The 18531-nt window shown below is 37.7% G+C and overlaps 1 long non-coding RNA gene across 1 annotated transcript in view; it reads left to right on the top strand.

Moving 5' to 3' along the window:
• Positions 1-18195, top strand: part of LOC110208717 (uncharacterized) — a 267294-nt gene extending 249099 nt beyond the window's left edge. The window contains exon 4 of the long non-coding RNA XR_013485733.1: positions 18064-18195. This is a non-coding gene — a long non-coding RNA (uncharacterized LOC110208717). The remainder of the gene's footprint in view (positions 1-18063) is intronic.
• Positions 18196-18531: the final 336 nt, after the last annotated feature.

Genomic DNA, 18531 nt, shown 5'->3' with positions numbered 1-18531 from the left:
ACAAGTTGACTAATAGTAGTAATAATAATAATAATAACAACAACAGTAACAATAATAGCAACAACCATAATAAATAATATATGTGTGTGAATATATGTATGTGTGTATATATGTACACATATATTCTTCTTTCTTCAGATAATGCATTTTTGATAGAAACTATATATAAAAAAGACCATCAGAAAGGGCATACTTCTAAGTATAGTATGGGAGCTACATTGATCATGAGTGCTATAGAAAGATCATTAAGCTACTGAAGAGTACCTTTACCAATATAAAAGATGCCACAGCTGTGATTTGAACTCCTGGGCTTCAGCAAGTAGTTGGTGTTATATAAGCTATGTTCTCAGTTGTCATTCAAGGAGACTCTGGGGCACTCCTTAATTCAGAAATGGCATCCACCCTCCCTCCCAGCAAATACAATGTGAAGATTTTTCTGAGATATTGGACTACAAAATGGTGTACTCTTCTGCAAAACTTTGCCTTTGGATCCAGTATTTAATCTTGTACTACTACAAATGGGAATGATGCTATTTCATTATCCCTTATATGTCAAAACTCTATTTGGCAAAGCTTCATTTGATTTGTGGCTATTGTGGTTAAGAGACTTCTGGTATCTCTCTTCTCACTGTTCAGTCATGTCTGACTCTTTGTGACCCCATTAAGGGTTTTCTTGGCAAAGATATTGGAGTGGTTTACATTTCCTTTTCCAGCTCACTTTATAGATAAGGAAACTTAAGCAAACAGGGTTAAGTGACTTGCCTAGGGTCACATAGCTAGTAAGTGTCTAAGGCCAGATTTTAACTCAGGAAGATGAGTCTTCATGACTCCAGCTCCAGCACTTTCTCTGCTGCACTACTTAGCTACCATCTGGTATCTTTAGAATGTTCTAATTTTTAAAAACTGGTTGGAGAACTCCATGTAGGATGGGATGGGTCCATCGTATTGCATGGAAGTGGAGAGAGAGGGGAAAAAGAGAAAGGGATATGAAGGGAAGAAAGATAGAGAAATGAGAGTATAAATGGGAAAGATATCTTGAGTACATGGACTGCCTGGGTAACGGTCACATTCTGTGTGATATCTACTCACAAAAATGACATCCTCAAAGAATCTTGGAGTAAGAAGGGACCTCAGAAGTTATCTAGTTCAGAATGTGTATGTGAAAGGCCTTGGGATAGATGTTGGGAATTAGGAGGCAAATTGAAAGTAGCTGTGTTTTTAGTTGTCCTGAAGTCTGATTTTCCTAAAGCCTGAGAACATTTCTTTTAGGTTCTAGGCGTATGAGTCAGTGGTTACTTTATGTCTGAAAGAGAACAAAATGGATCATGGAAGGAAGGCATTATGGGGGCAAGGAAGAACATGAATGGTTAGAAGAAGAAACAAGAGGAAAAGGAGGATTTTTTTTTCTGTCGGAAATTGATAACAAAACTCATAGCACCACAGTTGATTGTATTATTATTTTTCCAGTGTAGATGAGAATAGTCCCTCTCTCTCTCTCTAGCTCCTTTTTAAAACTTAGGCTGATAGGAAATGTCATGTTTGTGCCCCCATTATGTTAGACTATAAAAACATTTTTCTTTATTGTGTACAACTGCATCTTTTCTTGTCTTGTTAAGGGCAATGATAACGAGGAATAGGAAGCCTTCTTGATAGGTGATGAGGACATTACAAAAGTCCTGCTGTGAGTTAACTGCAAACTAAATTGTGTTCAAACTATCCGTCCCAGGGGGCTGGCCCCTGCTGAGCATCCACACTTCCTTTTTCTTTTAATCTCCCTTCCTCTCACTGAGGCTGGAAATCTTTCAGTTTAGACAACTCCTCTGTAACTTCCATAACAATATGTGGTGGTAGAAAACAGAAGAAATGATCTTGTATTTTGGGGAGGGAGTTACTTTGGCTAACCTTTTGAAAAATGTATACTTTTTAAACAGGTAAATTTAAAATACTGCTCAAGTACCAATAGGCAACACAGTTATGGACACTGCCATTTAGAAAGGACAGTGATAAGGTGGAGAGGGGCCAGGGGAAGTTGACCAGGTAGATGAATGGCCTGCTGCATGAAACTGTATTGAAATACCTGGGATTGTTTAGCCTGGAGAAGAAAAGACTCAGGAGGGTGTGATGGCTGCGCTCCTGAATTTGCAGGGCTATTGCATGGAAGAAATATTGGAATTCTTTTATTTGGCCCCAGAGAGAAGAACTGGAAGAACTATAAGTGGAAGTTGGAAAAAAAAATTTAGGCTTGATGTCAGGAAATGTTTTCTAATAATTAGAGCTCTCCAAAAGTAGAATGGGCTGTCTTAGGAAGTAGTGGGTTTCCCCTTCACCACAGATGGGGTTTTCTTGGCAAAAGTACTAGAGTGGTTTGCCATTTCTCCAGCACATTTTTCAGATGAGGAAACTGAGGCCAACAGGTTTAAGTGACTTGCTCAGGGTCACACAGCTACTAAGTATCTGAGGCCAGATTTAAACACTTGAAGATTAGTTTTTCTCACCCCAGGCCTGGTGCTCTACACACTGTGCCACCTAGCTGACACAGAAGACGTGCTACCAATTAAACCTAGAACTCCTTAGCCAAGTAAGGATCATGATTTCTATAGGAAGGAAGCTTGGTGTCAAGCAGCTGAGAAAGGGATTAAGTGCAGAAGAAGCTTGGCAAAGCTGTGTTATCCTCTACAACTGAGGCATGAAGACTTTAGATCTCTCTCTAAAATGATCAGGTTTGTATTACCCTGATATGAATTCCACATTTAGTGGGGCAGGTGATTTATATGGTGTGAAAAGGGGGAGGAGGGTTAAAGGACTAAGCAGAAACAGAAAAATAATATAAAAAGGAAAAAAAAAGATTTTGAGGCCATGGCCTACTCAGGTAGCTGCCATGTTAATTCTTTTCTTCAATGTTGTCTCCTCTATTCAAATGTGACTTCTTTGAGAGCAGAGACTGCTTTTGCCTTTTTATTTTATAACCAGTGCTTAGTACGTACACATAATAAATGACTGAAGCCTTCCTCCAAACCCTCCCCAAACTGACACTACCGTTACTCTGACCTCAGCAAATCACTTTCCCCAATATACTTGCCCTCTTCCTGCTGCCCAGGGGTCTGCTGCTTTGGCTGTACTGCCTTGGTCACCTGATGGGCTCTGTTTTGTCTTTTCCAAGTTTTGTCTCCTTGGATGATCTTGACTGGCTCTTTAGTTCTCAGTGATAGACATTAATAAATGACTTCCAAATTGAAGTAAAGATTATTTGACCTCAGTGTTCTCTTAATCATTAATCAATTAACAAGTATGTATTAAGCATCTATGTTCCAGACCCTGTGCTAAATGTTGCATATATAAATGAAACAATAAAATTATTTGTATTATCAAGGAGTTTATATTCTAATAGAGAAGACAATCATTTATATATGTATATATAAGCATGTGCATATATATGAATACACACAAATATATGTACACACACGTGTATACATATACATATACATTATGTATGCACATATTTGTGCAGGTTTGTATGCATATGTGTGCATGTATACACACTTGTACATGCACACACATATGCACAAATATGTGTGCATAGACACACATATGCAAACACATATTTGTGCATTCACAATATAATATACATTTATAAATGTATGAACAAACATATACACATGTGTATATGTCCACAATGCATGCACAAGTATGTATGCATGTGTATATACACATATTTGTGCATATGCACATGTATACAAATACATGCATGTGTGCATATATGTATACTTACATGCACAAATATATATATATATATATGTACATAAAGACACATATATACAAACATATTACACAGGAACATAAATACAGAACAAATATAAAGAAATTAAATTCAAAGTAGTTAAATACAAAATAGTTTGGGACAGAGGGCACTAGCACCAAGCAGGTAATGAGGAAAGTCTTAAATGAAGAAAGTAGTTCTTTAGCTATATCTTGAGCTGAATGAAAGAAAATGGGAATTCTATGAGTCAGAGGTGAGAAGGAAGTGCAGTCTAGGTATGAGGGAGAGCCAGTGAAAAAGTGCAGAGATGAGAGAGTAAATGTTGGTTAGCTTGGTTGGATCGCAGAATGCAGGCATTGTGGGGAGGTCATATCCGATGATCCTGAAAAGGTGGATTGGGGCCAGGTTGCAAAGAGCTTTAAAAACTAGACAGAGGAGTTTCACTATTTTCTCCCAGAGGCCATAGGAAGCCACTGAAGTTTGTTGAGTAGGAGACTGATAGGATGAGATCTGTGCTGAAGGAGAATCATTTGACAGCTGGAGAGAGGATGTACTGGAATGGGGAGATGCTTGAGGCAGGGAGCCCATTCAGGAGTCTATTGCAATAATCCTAATAACACTGTATTTTCTCATCATTTTTTTCTCCTGCCACTTTGGGGGGAGGAAAGATGATGTATTCTGCTTTCTAGTTGAATGGCTCATGCAATAATAGCTCATATTTATAGAATACTTAAAGCATTATTGCAGAGCACTTTGCTCACAGTTCTCCTGTGAGGTAATATTCATGTCATTTCTCCCTTGACTAGCACAGGTCATGTCATCTCTAAGATGGCTTTTATGAATTAAACTAGGTAAAAAGTTCATTCTCTGGCAGCAAACCTGCTTACAAGCCTTTCTGACTTTAGCTAGGCTGGTCTTTCAACTGAAGACGTAAGTTTTATTGTTACTTCCAAACTTGAATCCTTTACAATATTAGACCTGTTTGAGTTTGCGTTCAACTGGCATCACCTTCAAGGCACCAAGGTAATCTCCAGGTTGTAATGAAGCATTAGAATGGAACTGTAGAGGAGGAGTAATAATTTTTTAATAATTTGCAATATGCAGTGTTTTAAAGCTTACAAAGTAATTTCCTCACACCAAACTTGAGAGTTAGATTATATGAATGCTATTATCCCCATTTCATAGACATTGAAACTGAGGTTTCAAAAAGTGAAATGACTCACCAAGAATCACAGTGAGTGTTAATCTGGTGAGTGTTAATCTGGTGAGTGTTAAAAGCTGAGACTCCCACCCAAGTCTTCTGACTTGAAATCTATTGCTCTTCTCATTACACAATGTTGCCATAAGAGTTATTAGACTTCTCTGCTTGGTCCCAATGGGTAGAACCAGGACTGATGGGTAAAGGCTGCAAATCTGAGCTATCCAAAATCAAAATAGGCTGCTTCTGAGATCTTCAATAAAAGGGTGACTGACCACTTGGAGGCTGTGCTATAGATGGGATTGTTATTCAGGTAGAGGTTGGGCAGATCTGGTCCCTTCCAACTTTTGAGATCATGTGAGTCTATGAACTAGAACACCTGACAAAGCATAAATAACTGTTCATAGAGGACAGACGTATTAAATTGGGGCATCTGATCTCCTTTGATTTATCATTTGCAAAATTAACATGATTCTACCAGTCAACAGCATGAGAATCATGCAGTTCTGATGCAAAAAAAAAAAAGCGTTAAATGCTGTTTGAGGTTGCATAATGACATCAGATCTGGTCAGAATTTATTCGCAACCTAATCTCTTGCCTTTGATTGAATTTCTTCTTATTCAAAAAGCCAATATTTCAATGGCTAGGTAAGCTTTAAAATGTTGGGATGAAAGTCTTAGCAAAGACATGACTTTTGTAATATAAGAGCTGTAGATAAACAGCCAGGACCTAATGGATAAAATGCTAGACCCAGAATCAATAGACTTGGGTTCTTTCCTCACTAAATTGTTCCTGAGATAGGATTAGCAGGCAAGATAGACCTATCAGTCTTTTCCCCAAATATAAGATCTTGGACACGCAGGCTTGGAAAAATCCAATTTACACAGGACAACTATTTTGATATTTTTCAGAATGCTCATTTGTATTTTTAAAACACTTTTGAGAAGTGGGGGAGGCAGAGTAAGGAAATAGTACAGTTGGCTAGGAATAACATAGGCCCTGATGATTTTAGGGACAGTTGTAAGAAATAATCAAGAAATGGCAACATGGGTGGAGACTGAACTTTGACTCGTCTTTTGGTCATTGGTCGCTTTGATTCTCCTAAGATGGAAGCTTAATGATTTGTAGCCACATAGTATTTCCAACACTACCACACTGCCTCTCAGATCCTTTAAAACTCTATTCTTCCTGCCCTCTTCCTGACCCTTGTTCCTCTGGCCAGTGTTAAGCTGAAAAGTGTTAAGGCCTCCTGCAAAACCTGAATCAATCTTGAAACATCATCTATGCGGGGGCTTTTTGGGGGGAGGGGGGAGGTGGTACCTGACAGGGAAACATTCAATATTTTGGGAAATTTCAGTCAGTGAGTAAATATTTAGTAAGCTCCTAAGGCATTATGCTAAGTACTGGAGCTATAAAAGGGGGCAAAAGATAGTTCCTGTCCTCAAGGAGCTTATGATCTAACAGAGGAGACAATGAGCAAATAAAAGTAGTATAGATGAGATAGATTTAGGATAAATAGGAAAAAATTAAAAGAGGCAAGGCAATAGAATTAAGAATAATTGGGGAAAACTTTCTGTAGATGATAGGGTTTTAGTTGAGACTTAAAAGGAGCCAGGGAATCTGGTAGGTGGAGAGGAGAAGGGAGAATGTTCCAGGCATGGGGGAGAGCCAGAGAAAGTGCTTGGAGCCGAGAGATATAGTGTCTTGTTCATGGAATGGAAAGTAGGCTTGGATTTCCCAAATGTTTTCCATCCTGCTTTCCTCCTATTTAATTTTGGGCCCTGTTCATCATCATGTTTCATTGAAGTCTTTGCATCTTACTCTTTAAATCTTAATCACATCCTATCCTTTCTTCTTAGTAAGAATTTGCCCTTACTACTAATTCCACATCTAGGTATAAGATACAAGATTCACAGCTTCCCTTCCTGAGGCACTTAATATCCCCATACTGCACCTGGCTTCGTGGGGTACCTCTGCTGATGATGCTGAACTGAGGCTTGCACTCCTCAGCACTTCCTTATCCTCCATACCTCTCTCTGCCTCTACCCTCATTAAAACTTATTTGTTCCTTGCTTCATTCTCTCAGGGCTTTGGTGACTGGCAAGCTAACCTATAAATTAATTTGTGCTAAGGTGTTAATGGGTGATAATGACTTAATATGCTACCTTTCACATATAAGAAATTTGCGTTTTAATACTCATCTGCTTTTTAACCCAAAAGAATGATTAGTAATGGGCATTTAGGTCTTTCGTGCTCCCTCAGATTACAACCTTAAATGTCCATATGCTATGGTGCTTTGGTGTACAATTCGTCTTACTTTTAACTTTACATTAAATGTGATTTCATTTTGGTGAAGCTTTTCTATCATTTGAACTCATCGGTCTCTTTCTTGTAATCTTTGCAAGGTCACAGCTGTATAATTTGTTACACAGAGTGCCCTTGGAAGACAGAAAATAGGCCCATATAAAACCATGGAGCCTGGCCTGAATGCTAGCTTAGATATGTCGTTAAATGTCTGAAGGGTGTCTGATAACCGTAAGTATTTAGTTGTTTGTTTTCTTTTTAAAAAATCTGGTGCCCTTCTTTTGGGGGGAGACTGTTAGTGACTTTATTAAATCTGAGAATGTGATAATTAGTTTGGACATTAGCTTGGGTTTAGAGAGGTTGTGTAGAGTTGGGCCCGGAGCTGTAGCTGGTAATTATAGTAGAAACAAGAGACAGGTGGAAGATCATGTCTCAGGATTTCAAAATCCTGTTAACTTAAAATAGGCTGTTTTTAGAATAAATTTGTCATGTCACTTATGAATTCCTTAAGTTTGGATGGATTCCTTAAATATGTTGTTCAGTTATTTCAGTTGTGTTCATCTCTTCATGACTCCGTCTGGAGTTTTCTTGGCAAAGACACTGGAGTGGTTTGCCATTTCCTTCTCCATCTCATTTTACAGATGAGGAAACTGAGGCAAACAGGTTTAGATGACTTGCTCAGGGTCACACAGCAAGTAAGATCTCACCTCAGGAAGGTGAGTCTTCCTGCCCTCCTTAAGTTTATTCTCTCTTTGTAGTTGGAACAAAGGATGAGGATGTTCTTAATTATATGTGCACAAAATCCAGTAAGGTATAGATAATGATTTTACAAAAAACATCCTCACCATAGTCCTGTGAGATAGGTAATGTGTGTGTGTGTGTATACATATATATGTGTGTATATATACACATATATGCACACACACATACACATATATACACACATATACACACACATATATGTGTGTGTACATATATATGTATGTATATATATACATATATATATATATATATATATTCATTTTACAGGTAGCAAAAGTGAGATTTAGGATCACACAGTTATTAAGTATTTAGTTGCCTATATTGGTAACTGAAAATAGAATTGGATAACTCTTTGCCTTTTTTTGTGGGAGAGGGATGTGTCTGGACCTGCTGTTTCACTAGTGTATGGAAACTACCTGCACTGATGCACTTTGGCAACTGTTCTGTAAGGAATTGTCTTAGTTGCTTGGAGCATTAAGAAGTTAAGTGACTTGACAATAGTCCCATAAATAGTAGTATATGTTAAAGGTAAAACTTGAATCTGTGTCTTTCTGACTCTGATCCTAGCCCTCTATCTATTGCTATGCCTGTTGAGATTTGCAGTGGATAATGTGTTCAACTCGGCAATTGACCAGGGTTAAAATCCTGACTCAGACACTTTCTAGCAATTTAGCACTGAGAAAGTCCTTTGAACTCCTCAAGCCCTGTTTTCTGTATTTGTAAAATGGTGGTAATATTAGCATCTCCCTCATAGGGTTATTGTGAGAGTCAAATGAAAGAATATATATAAAGTGCCATATAAGCCTCAAGACTCAATATAAATGCCAGACAGTATATCGATATCAGTTGAACTTTGAGCTAATGTGATGAATATAGTAGATAATTTTCATTGGAATGCAACAAATGTTTATAGAGTACATATTGTATAGCTAGCACTATGATATACTAGCATGATGTGGTTGCTGAAATCAAGGAGCTTTGGGAATTTGGAGAGAAAAAGACTTTCAAATAATTACTGGTAACACTGAGACCAATTCAAGACAGTGTGTAATAATAGGAGAGATTGGCTATCTGGTTGATATTATGAATATTATGAAAGAAAATAAAAGAATTGCAGGATTACACGCTTCACTACTTGAAGGATCTATGATTTTGGGGGTGTTATGGGTATGGCATACACTGCCGTAGATCACATTTTCTGTCTAACTTAGTAGATGGACTTTGTTGTTGTGGCCAAAAATTTATCCCTCTGACATGGGCTCTTGGTCGATGAACATCTGTGATTCAGTGACACTGGCCTCCTTTCTGTTCCTCACACAAGATGCATCATCTCCCAACTCTGAGTATTTTCACTGCTTATCTCCCATGCCTTAAATATCTTTCCTTCTCATCTCTACCTCCTGGATTCTCTGGCTTTCTTCAAGTCCCAGCTAAAATCTCACCTTCTATAGGAAGCTTTTCCTAATCCCCTTCAATACTAGGGACCTCCCTCTGTTGTTTATTTACAATTTATTCTGTATATAGCTTGTCTGTACATAGTTGTTCGCGTGTTATCTCCTCCATTAAACTCCTTGTGAAGAGGGGCTGACTTTTCCCTTCCTTTATATTCCCAGCGACTAACACATAGTAGGTACTTAATAAATGTTTATTGACTGACTGATTGGTGGGCCCAGAGTTAAGTCTTTCCCAGTGTGGGGGAGATGCCATAATGTTCCATTGGCATAGATTGAGAATCTGTGTTCTCTTGAAGTATCAAAAGTAGAACTTTAATGGAGGCTAGGAATTAATCAATCAACTAGTAGTTATTAAATGTCTGCTATGTGCCAGGGACTGTGCTGGGCATCAAAGACAAAAAGAGAAATAGTTCCTGCTCTTCAGGAGCTTATGTTTTATCAGGGAATGCATTTTTTACACATATAAAAATACAAAAAATATAGATAATACTTATGGCCTAGGTGGACTTCCAGAAAGCTTAGAGCTCAAATAGACTTGGTTTCAATATTGGGATTCCTGACTACAGAGGAATCAAATTCTTTCATACCATCCCAGTGTGAAACTTTAAAGAAATCTCTATAACAAAACTTAGGTATGCATGACTAAATGAGCCAGAAAATTAAAAGCAAACTCTAAACTAGAAAAAAAAAACCACTCCCCTTAAATCCAAGCAAAATGTTCTGTTTGTATTTGACTAATGTATATAATTTCTTTCATATGCCACCAAATATAACATTAAAAGGAAGGGAAAACAAGAGAAGGAGTGAGTCTTAGAGCAGTACCCTTAATATAGTAGGCTCTTGATAAAAATTTATTCAATTGAATTGAGCAGAAAGAAAAAGGACAAACGAAATGAATGAAGTTTACTATCTTCTCATTTTTTTCTCTTACTGGTAACTGGTTTTATTTTCGATACTGAGGTTTTTTGTTTGTTTTTTTAAACAAAATGATATGCCAACCACATCTGTATGAAACTCTACCTCTCTGTATAATCCCTTATCTACTATTGGATACTCTGTTCTGTCATCTTGATGGTATCAGGCCTGGCGCATCTATAAATTGTGCTTGGGTTTACTCCTGTTCCTAAAGGCGAACTATACTTATAAATGGCCCTTGAGGGGTGGAGAACTAAGTTAATACAGGCTCAATTTTCTCATTTGCTCATTGCCCTGAGTTGAGAGACTTGAGTTGTAATGTAGACAACACTTGCTCGAGCATAGAGAAATGGTTTATTTGAACTCCACTGCTCCTTCAGTTTCTGGTTTCCCAACCAGCCACAGACTTTTTTAAAGTTTCTCTCTATATTTTTGGTTAGTCTCTCACAACTACAGTGGCGGCAGCTGGACTTTGAACTGTTTTTGGCAGTTCTCTTAAAGTGCCTGTGGGGCAGATTCTGATAATTTCCAGAGGGAGTTCCCTTTAACTGGCACGAGCATTGCATAGTGATCTTTAACATCTGGGGTTAAAATCTTCTAGGTTTGCTTTTGGTTTACATTCAGAGCTGAATTCAATGAAGAGAATACTTTTCCTGTGTCTATTCATTCTTGGTTACTCCTTTATAAATGCCTCGTACCTATCTTTTTCTCTGTCTGGCTCTTTCCCTGTTTCTCTTGGAAGGGTATTCTCAGGTATGATTCCGCGCTTGAGATCTGTGGTGTTATATTATAAGACATAGCTTTCTAATTTATTTTTAAGTACCTAATGCCTCTCTGTTCATCCAGTGGTAGTTTGAAGTATAGCACTTTTGCTGTTAAATCAACAATGTGTTAACTAGTGCATGGAGCCAGATAACCATATGGTGGAGAAAATCTTCACCTGTTAAACCCTTAAGGTACTTTATGAAAAAAAAATAGGAATAGTAGATTAATAGATCAGTAGAGCACTTGGCCTAATTCAATGCCCCTGCTGTGACTCCTCAGTGTCAGGAGACCATTATCTGGGATATTTTGTTTATGTAAAGAAATGTGAATGAGTTCTCAAACCACTGCATTGAAAACCACAAAATTTTGGGTTGAAATCTTGGTAACTTCAAGATTCAATGCTTTTGCTCTGATTACAGAGGGTGTGTGTGTGTGTGTGTGTGTGTGTGTGTGTGAGAGAGAGAGAGAGAGAGAGAGAGAAAGAGAGAGAGAGAGAGAGAGAGAGAGAGAGAGAGAGAGAGAGAGAGAGAGAGAGAGAGAGATCTGCTTTTAAATATGAGACTTTTACTCATGATGGAAAATGCTGTCCATATTCAGAGAGAGAACTATGGAGTCTGAATGCAGAATGAAGCATACTATTTGCTCTCTCTTTTGTTTCTTCTTTCTTATAGTTTTTCCCATTGGTTCTAATTCTTCTTTACATCATGACTAATGTGAAAATATGTTTAATATGAATGTATATGTAGAGCCTATATCAGATTGCATGCCATCTTGGGGTGGGGGAAGGAATGGAGGGGGGGAAATTTAAAACTCAAAAGTGTATGGAAGTGAATGTTGAAAATAAAAAACAAATAAAATTAAAAAACAAATATGAGACTTTTAAAATATCATTTTATGGACGGCTCAGATTCTCATTCTGTTGACTCCATGCTTATCTTTATACTTCTTGAGTACTTGTACCTTTATGCTGTTTAGGTTATCTGGTTGTTGTTACTCAGTCACGTCCAGCTCTTTGTGACCCCATTCGGGGTTTTCTTGGCAAAGATACTGGAGGGGCTTGCCATTTCCTTCTCTAGCTCATTTTACAGATGAGGAAACTGAGGCAAATGGGTTGATTTACTTGCCTAGGATCACATAACTAGTAAGTGCTTGAGGCTGCGTTTGAACTCAGGTCTTCCTGATTTCAGAGCTGGCCCTCTATCCACTATACCATCTAGTTGCCCTAGGTTATCTAGTAGTATATTTTATTTCTCTGATTAGATGTCAGCTGACTTAAGGACAAAAGTTACATCTTAGTCATAATTGGTGACTCTGTGGTATCCAGAACAGTTCTGTATCCTCCAGAGAAGTGTAATAAATCTAGTGTGTCTAATGATGATGATGATGGTAGTATTAATCTTCTTCTATTATTTGTAGTTTCATGTATATAGAAATCAGCATGGTATCATGGAAAGAGCAAGGAATTTGGACCTGGGTTTTTTTCTACTGCTTACTAGATATGGCCTTTTGGAAGTTATTTAACCTATTTCAGACTAGCTTTATTTGTGTATAAGGAAAGGATTATTTAGTTCCATTCAATTCAATCAATATGTATTAAATGCCTACCATGTGTCAGGCACTTTCCTAAGCTCTAGGGTTACAAAAAGAGACAAAAGACAGTTGCTGTCCTCAAGGAGCTTACAATCTAATGGGGGGACAGCATGCAAACAAATATATAAAAATGGGCTACATACAGGATAAATAGGAAATAATTAAAAGAAGGAGAGCAGTGAGGGGTTAGGGAAGGCTTCCTGTAGGAGGTGGGACTTAAAGGAAGTCATGGAAGGCAGTATTCAGAGCAGAAAAGGGAGAGCATTCCAGGGATTGGGGACAGCCAGAGAAAATGCCCAAAGCCAAAAGATGTAATGTCTTGTTTGTAGAACAGCCCAGAGGCCAGTAACACTGGATGGAAGAGTATATGTTGGGGAGTAAGATGTAAGAAGACTAGAAAGGTAGGTGGGGCTAGGTCTTGAAAGTCTTTGAATGCTAAACAGAGCATTTTTTGTTTGCAGTCTTCCCTTGTGTAGTATGACCATGAGGAAAGTGCTTTGTATGTACAACATAAATGAGAGCTATCTTTATGTACAGATATTTGCAAGTGATTGATAAGACATGTTAAAATATTAATTTCTTCTGTTCATACCTATAAAACTCATTATAGCTATTAAATTAAAATATAAAATACAACTGATTTTTAATTCTTTCCATTTTAAGTTTGGACACCAAATACACTTAATCACTTGATTAAATGGACCTCTTGACTAATGAGAATAAGCTTCAATTAATTTCACCTGAGGCACAGGCCCCTCAAAGACTCTGGGTTCTTATGGATTATTTTCAGCCTCAGGGACCAAACCCAGAGGGTTGTCCTCTGTCTTCAGCAATTATTCCACAACCTTAGTATTTGTTCTGGGGTAATCTCTGAAGTAAAATGTCTTGTGTCTAGGATTCTCCAAACATGGAAAAACAGTAACCCAAGCCCCCAAGTACACACTCAATGTAATTAATGCATATTGGGTAAGATAACCTTTATTGAATCCCATGAAACTTCCAGAAGATGCAAAGAACTCAGTGGACCATGTCAACAGATAGAGAAAACTCAAACAATACTCAAAAACTCATAGACAGCTTAAAACACATACACACACACGCACATAGTAGTTCCAATATTTTAGTAATTTTCCCTTAAATCCCACAGAGAATCTGTTGAGGTCTTCGACTATGTGGGAAAAGAAATTCACTTTTTGGAACTCCTAAATTGTAGTACCCCTTCTTTTGGGACCACTGCTTTCTAAATCAGGGCTTCTTAAACTTTTTCTCCCTGTGACCCTTTCAGTGCTTCTTAAACTGTGGGTTGTGACCCTATATGTGTTGGAAATACCTCACCATGAGAGAGAGTGGCAAAGGCCCATCTCTGATCTCTCCAACATCCCTGATTTGGCTTTAGCCCTTCAGATGTAGTAGGCACGCATGAGCAATGGTCTTCTTTCTCCAAGGCCAGATGCTGTTAAGTAACTATGTGTATATACCTCTCCTTTCTCAAAAAGGATGCTGCTTGGCATGTAAGCATTCATCTTCATTTCTCAGATTTTAGATTTCTGAACTCTTGGACTTGAATGATTTCACATCTGGGGACTCTCAAACTTGAGGCTACCGTCAAGGCAAACTCCCAAGGCTGGTGCTAACCATCCTCTTTGATTAGAAGGTTAAATTCTGGGACCATGAATCCCAGGAACAAAGGGCTTTCCTTTCTCAACATAAGATATTGAAGTTCAGGAGCACTGTCCATGAATTTCCCATTTTGGACCACATCAACATAGATGTCAGCTTATGCCATGTGCTTCTGCTGGAAATCTGTCAGTGTCCCAGCTCTTTCTTAGATTAGGAAAGTGCCTTCAGAATCTGGCCTTTCAGGACTTGAGTCTAACTCTCCCATGCACTTCCATCTCAAGTTGCCATCAACTGTTTGTGGTATAAGGAAATGGAGGAATTCCTTCTCTTCTCGAGCACCCACCCTCTACCCACTTCCCTACACTTTCCCACATTCCAAGCTCATCTCCTCTGGAAGCTTACAAGATTAGAGCAAAGGGAAGATCAGGGCAAGTCACAGCTCATGTCTTCTCTATCCTGGAGATAGAGGACAATTTTGCTTCCAGTAGAAAGGCTCATGCTTTCTGTTCCTTCTGTCTCCTTCTTTGAATCATTTCCTGGGCTCCTTAGACTCTCCATAGAGATAAAAGATGAGCAGAGCCACTAATATACATTAGAATTGTGTTGAAAACATTAGAAATTTGTATCCACTGCTAGGGGATAGCACAAATCCCTGAGATTTCTAAAAGAGCATTTTTGAAAAGACTGTCACTTATTTTTCTGACATACACATTCTTTTTTTGCTAAAATACTTCCTTGAATTTATATTTAAGTGAAGTTGGGATATGATTCAAGTATTTACTGCTATGACTTAATCTTTGGACACTTTATATCTGATGAGCACGGTCATCTGCGGGTTATGTTGTATTGTTCTTAGAGTCTAGGGAAATTTGCTGCCAATCCTGGTGATAGCTAGGGAAATGTTGACCATGCTTAGTTTCCTTCCATTCATATAGATTTTACAGTTGGTGGTAAAAACAAGACTAGTATGTTTAAAAAAGTCTGCCCCTTAAAAATAATTCATGGCAGTGTTGGGGTTGAGTAGCACAGGACTCATATTTTATAGTGGGATTCATATCACTATGAACTCTTATGATTAACAGTGAGAAAGGGTAATGTGTCATATTCATATGCTGTCATCTAGATGTCAAACATGAGCTAAGATAGGCTTGCTGGGGAACATTTCTATATGTATATGCATATACATATATAGGTAGTTATAGATGAGTATATATTTTTGTGTGTACACACATCCAAGTTAAGATTTTATTTCAACTCTATTTCCAGAGTACAACTGGTAAGTCAAAAGACATTCTTTCATTTTAATGAATCTCTAAAGAAATCTAGAGAACAGATTCCTTCTTAGATATTTGAATTCACTGCTGTAATTCGTTATATTCTTTACAAGAGCTTTGCCTCCTAAAATATAGACACATAGACTCATATTAGGAATCTTTTAAAACCCGTATGTAATGCAACAGTGTTAAAATAGTAGAGTACTTATTTTTTCCCTTCTGTTAATAATTACATTGTACTATCTAAATGGAGGACAGTAGTTTCTTTTTAAATGATCTGTGATCATATACATATTCCCACATGCTCTAGCTGTTTATTCTCCCACATTCTCCAAATGATTCCTCTCAGTCATTTTTGAATCTGGTGTTGTATTGTGGTCATTTTGCTGAAAAGGCTCTTGATATAAACAGTGAGACAGCCTGATCTGGTCCTTGTTGAATGGTTTTCATAATGCATTTCTCAGTCCAAGATGAACTAGATTCCAGCCCCTAGAATGAAATAAAATTAAGGTCAAAGAGGCAAATAAAAAAAAAAACCAAACCATGTGGCCACAGTGCTCATTAGCACTCACTCATCAATATCACCAGTGTTATAGCTGGGAGACCATGGCATAGTTATTATTCTGTTATTTTTCTAATATCAAATCTGATGAAGCCAGTTTTTTTTTAAGAGCAGCTGATAGTTATGGTGCAAACTCAACAAAAAAGTTTAGTGAAATTTGCAGGAAATCTTTTCTGTCACTTGGCCTTATTCCTTTGGCTTTGGGCATCTGCTTGGCAAGAACTAGGAGCTGCTCTTATCTCTACAACTATAGATATTTAAATGTCACTAAAACCACTGACCTTGCACTTCTCTTTTGGCCAGAGAAGACACATGGAAGCCAGACAGTTAGTGTGTTGTGTATTGAGAGGGAAAGTCCTAACGGGGAGAAAAAAATGTCCATCCACATAAAAGAGCAAACATTTTGAATGTGTGCCTACGTAACCAAAACAGGGGGTTTAATCTCAGTCTATGATGATCTTCCTAAAATAAAGATCTAACCCTCACCTCACATTGCCATTTAATAAATTCCAATATCTCCTCATTACCTCTAAGATTGAATATAAAATCTTGTTTGGCTTTTAAAGCCATTCATAACCTGGTGCCTTCCTACTTTTCTAGTCTTCTTACAACTTAATCTCCTTCACATACTCTGTGATCCAGTAATGCTGATCTTTCTGTTCCTCAAATAAAACCCTTTATCTCTCCAAACTCTGAGCTCTTCACTAGCTGCCCTCTTGCATAGAATACTCTCCCCTTTCCTCTCTACCTCCTGGCTTACCTAATTTCCTTCAAGTCTCAGCTGAGGTCCCAGCTTCTGCAGGAAGCCTTTTCTAGTCCTCCTTATTCTTAGTACATTATTTCCTATGTCTTGTTTGAACTTAGCTGTTTGCATGTTGTCTCTCTTATTATACTATGATCTCCTTGAGAGCAGGGACAGTATGTTGCTTTCCTTTGTATCCTCAGTGCTTAACACACAGTAGGCATTTAATAAATGTTACTTGACTGTCTTTCAGCCTTTCATTGACTATTCCTAACCATAATGTCTTATGAAGAAGCCTTTGCTGATCCTCCATTCTTCAAACCCTACAAAGTGATGTGTGTGTGTATCTATCTATCTATCTATCTATCTATCTATCTATCTATCTATCTATCTATCTATCTATCTATCTATATGTATATATGTGTATGTATGCACACATGTATATGTGTATACACACACACACACACACACACACACACACATTAGATTGTAAGCTCCTTGAGAACAGGCTTCACTTTTGTCTTTGCACCCCCAAGTGCTTACCACAGTACCTAGAACATAGCAGAAACTTGATAAATGCTTGTAAATCAATTGATCTACATTAAGCACATATATTATATCTGTGTATCATAAATGATAAATAGAAGACTAGAAACCCTCAGGATATTTTTTCAGAGATATATTTCTCTGGTGTACCTTTGCACTTAATTCTTTTCTTTGTGTAATTTTGACACAGTATTTTAAAGACTTGGATCCCATCTTAAAACATGTGATTGATCATATTTCTGCCTAGTGATGTTTATAAGAAAATAGGCATCAATAGTTGGCCAGTTCCACCAATTGAAGACATCTCCAAGTTATCTAACTTGATATAGATGTTAAGATTTAATGGAGTTTAAAAATTGGCATTGAGTCTGGAAATGTTTAGTTTGCAAAGCAATAATATGTGAAGTATATCCATAGAATGGACTATTGGCCCTTGGAATGATACACTTATCCAAATGCCAACTTGAAAAACATGTAGCATTGGTGTGCCTAATGATTACTGAAAAACATATAAAGTTATTATTCCTTTGGCATGGCATTTCTGAGAGCTTGTCTCCTCTCCTCTCTGTTTCAGGCATGAATCATGGCAGACCAGGAAAAGACAATGATTTACTACTTTGAAGGGCAAGCATGTGTGTGATTAAAGAATATAAGTGCAGGACTCCAAGATTTACTTCCTTCCTGCTCTGTCCAGCAGGGATACCTGAGGAGAGTGAGTAATGGGATAATTTATAACACCTCAGGCCCTTCGTCAGAAGGCCTGTAGTCAAAACAGGAAGATAAAACTCAGAATGTTTCTAGTAAAAATACAACTTTTTATACACTTAACACACCCTTTAATTGCAAGTGGCAGCAACCTTCAGAATTTTCCTGTTTTAGTTACTCAAAGATTTCCATAAACAGGATAGTTTCCAATGCAGTCAAACATGTACTCAGTTGACTTTCTATGGCTCTTCTTTCGTGCTTATTTGTTTTTTTAATATCTTTCTGTTGTTGTGGACATCAAAGAAGCTCGAAGACCTAATGATAGATTATTCCCTGA

This window comes from Phascolarctos cinereus, unplaced genomic scaffold, assembly GCF_003287225.1.
Source record: "Phascolarctos cinereus isolate Bilbo 61053 unplaced genomic scaffold, phaCin_HiC Scaffold_4;HRSCAF=312, whole genome shotgun sequence".
Taxonomy (NCBI): domain Eukaryota; kingdom Metazoa; phylum Chordata; class Mammalia; order Diprotodontia; family Phascolarctidae; genus Phascolarctos; species Phascolarctos cinereus.
Note: the sequence above shows the minus strand (reverse complement) of the source record. Positions and strands in the feature narration are given on the sequence as shown.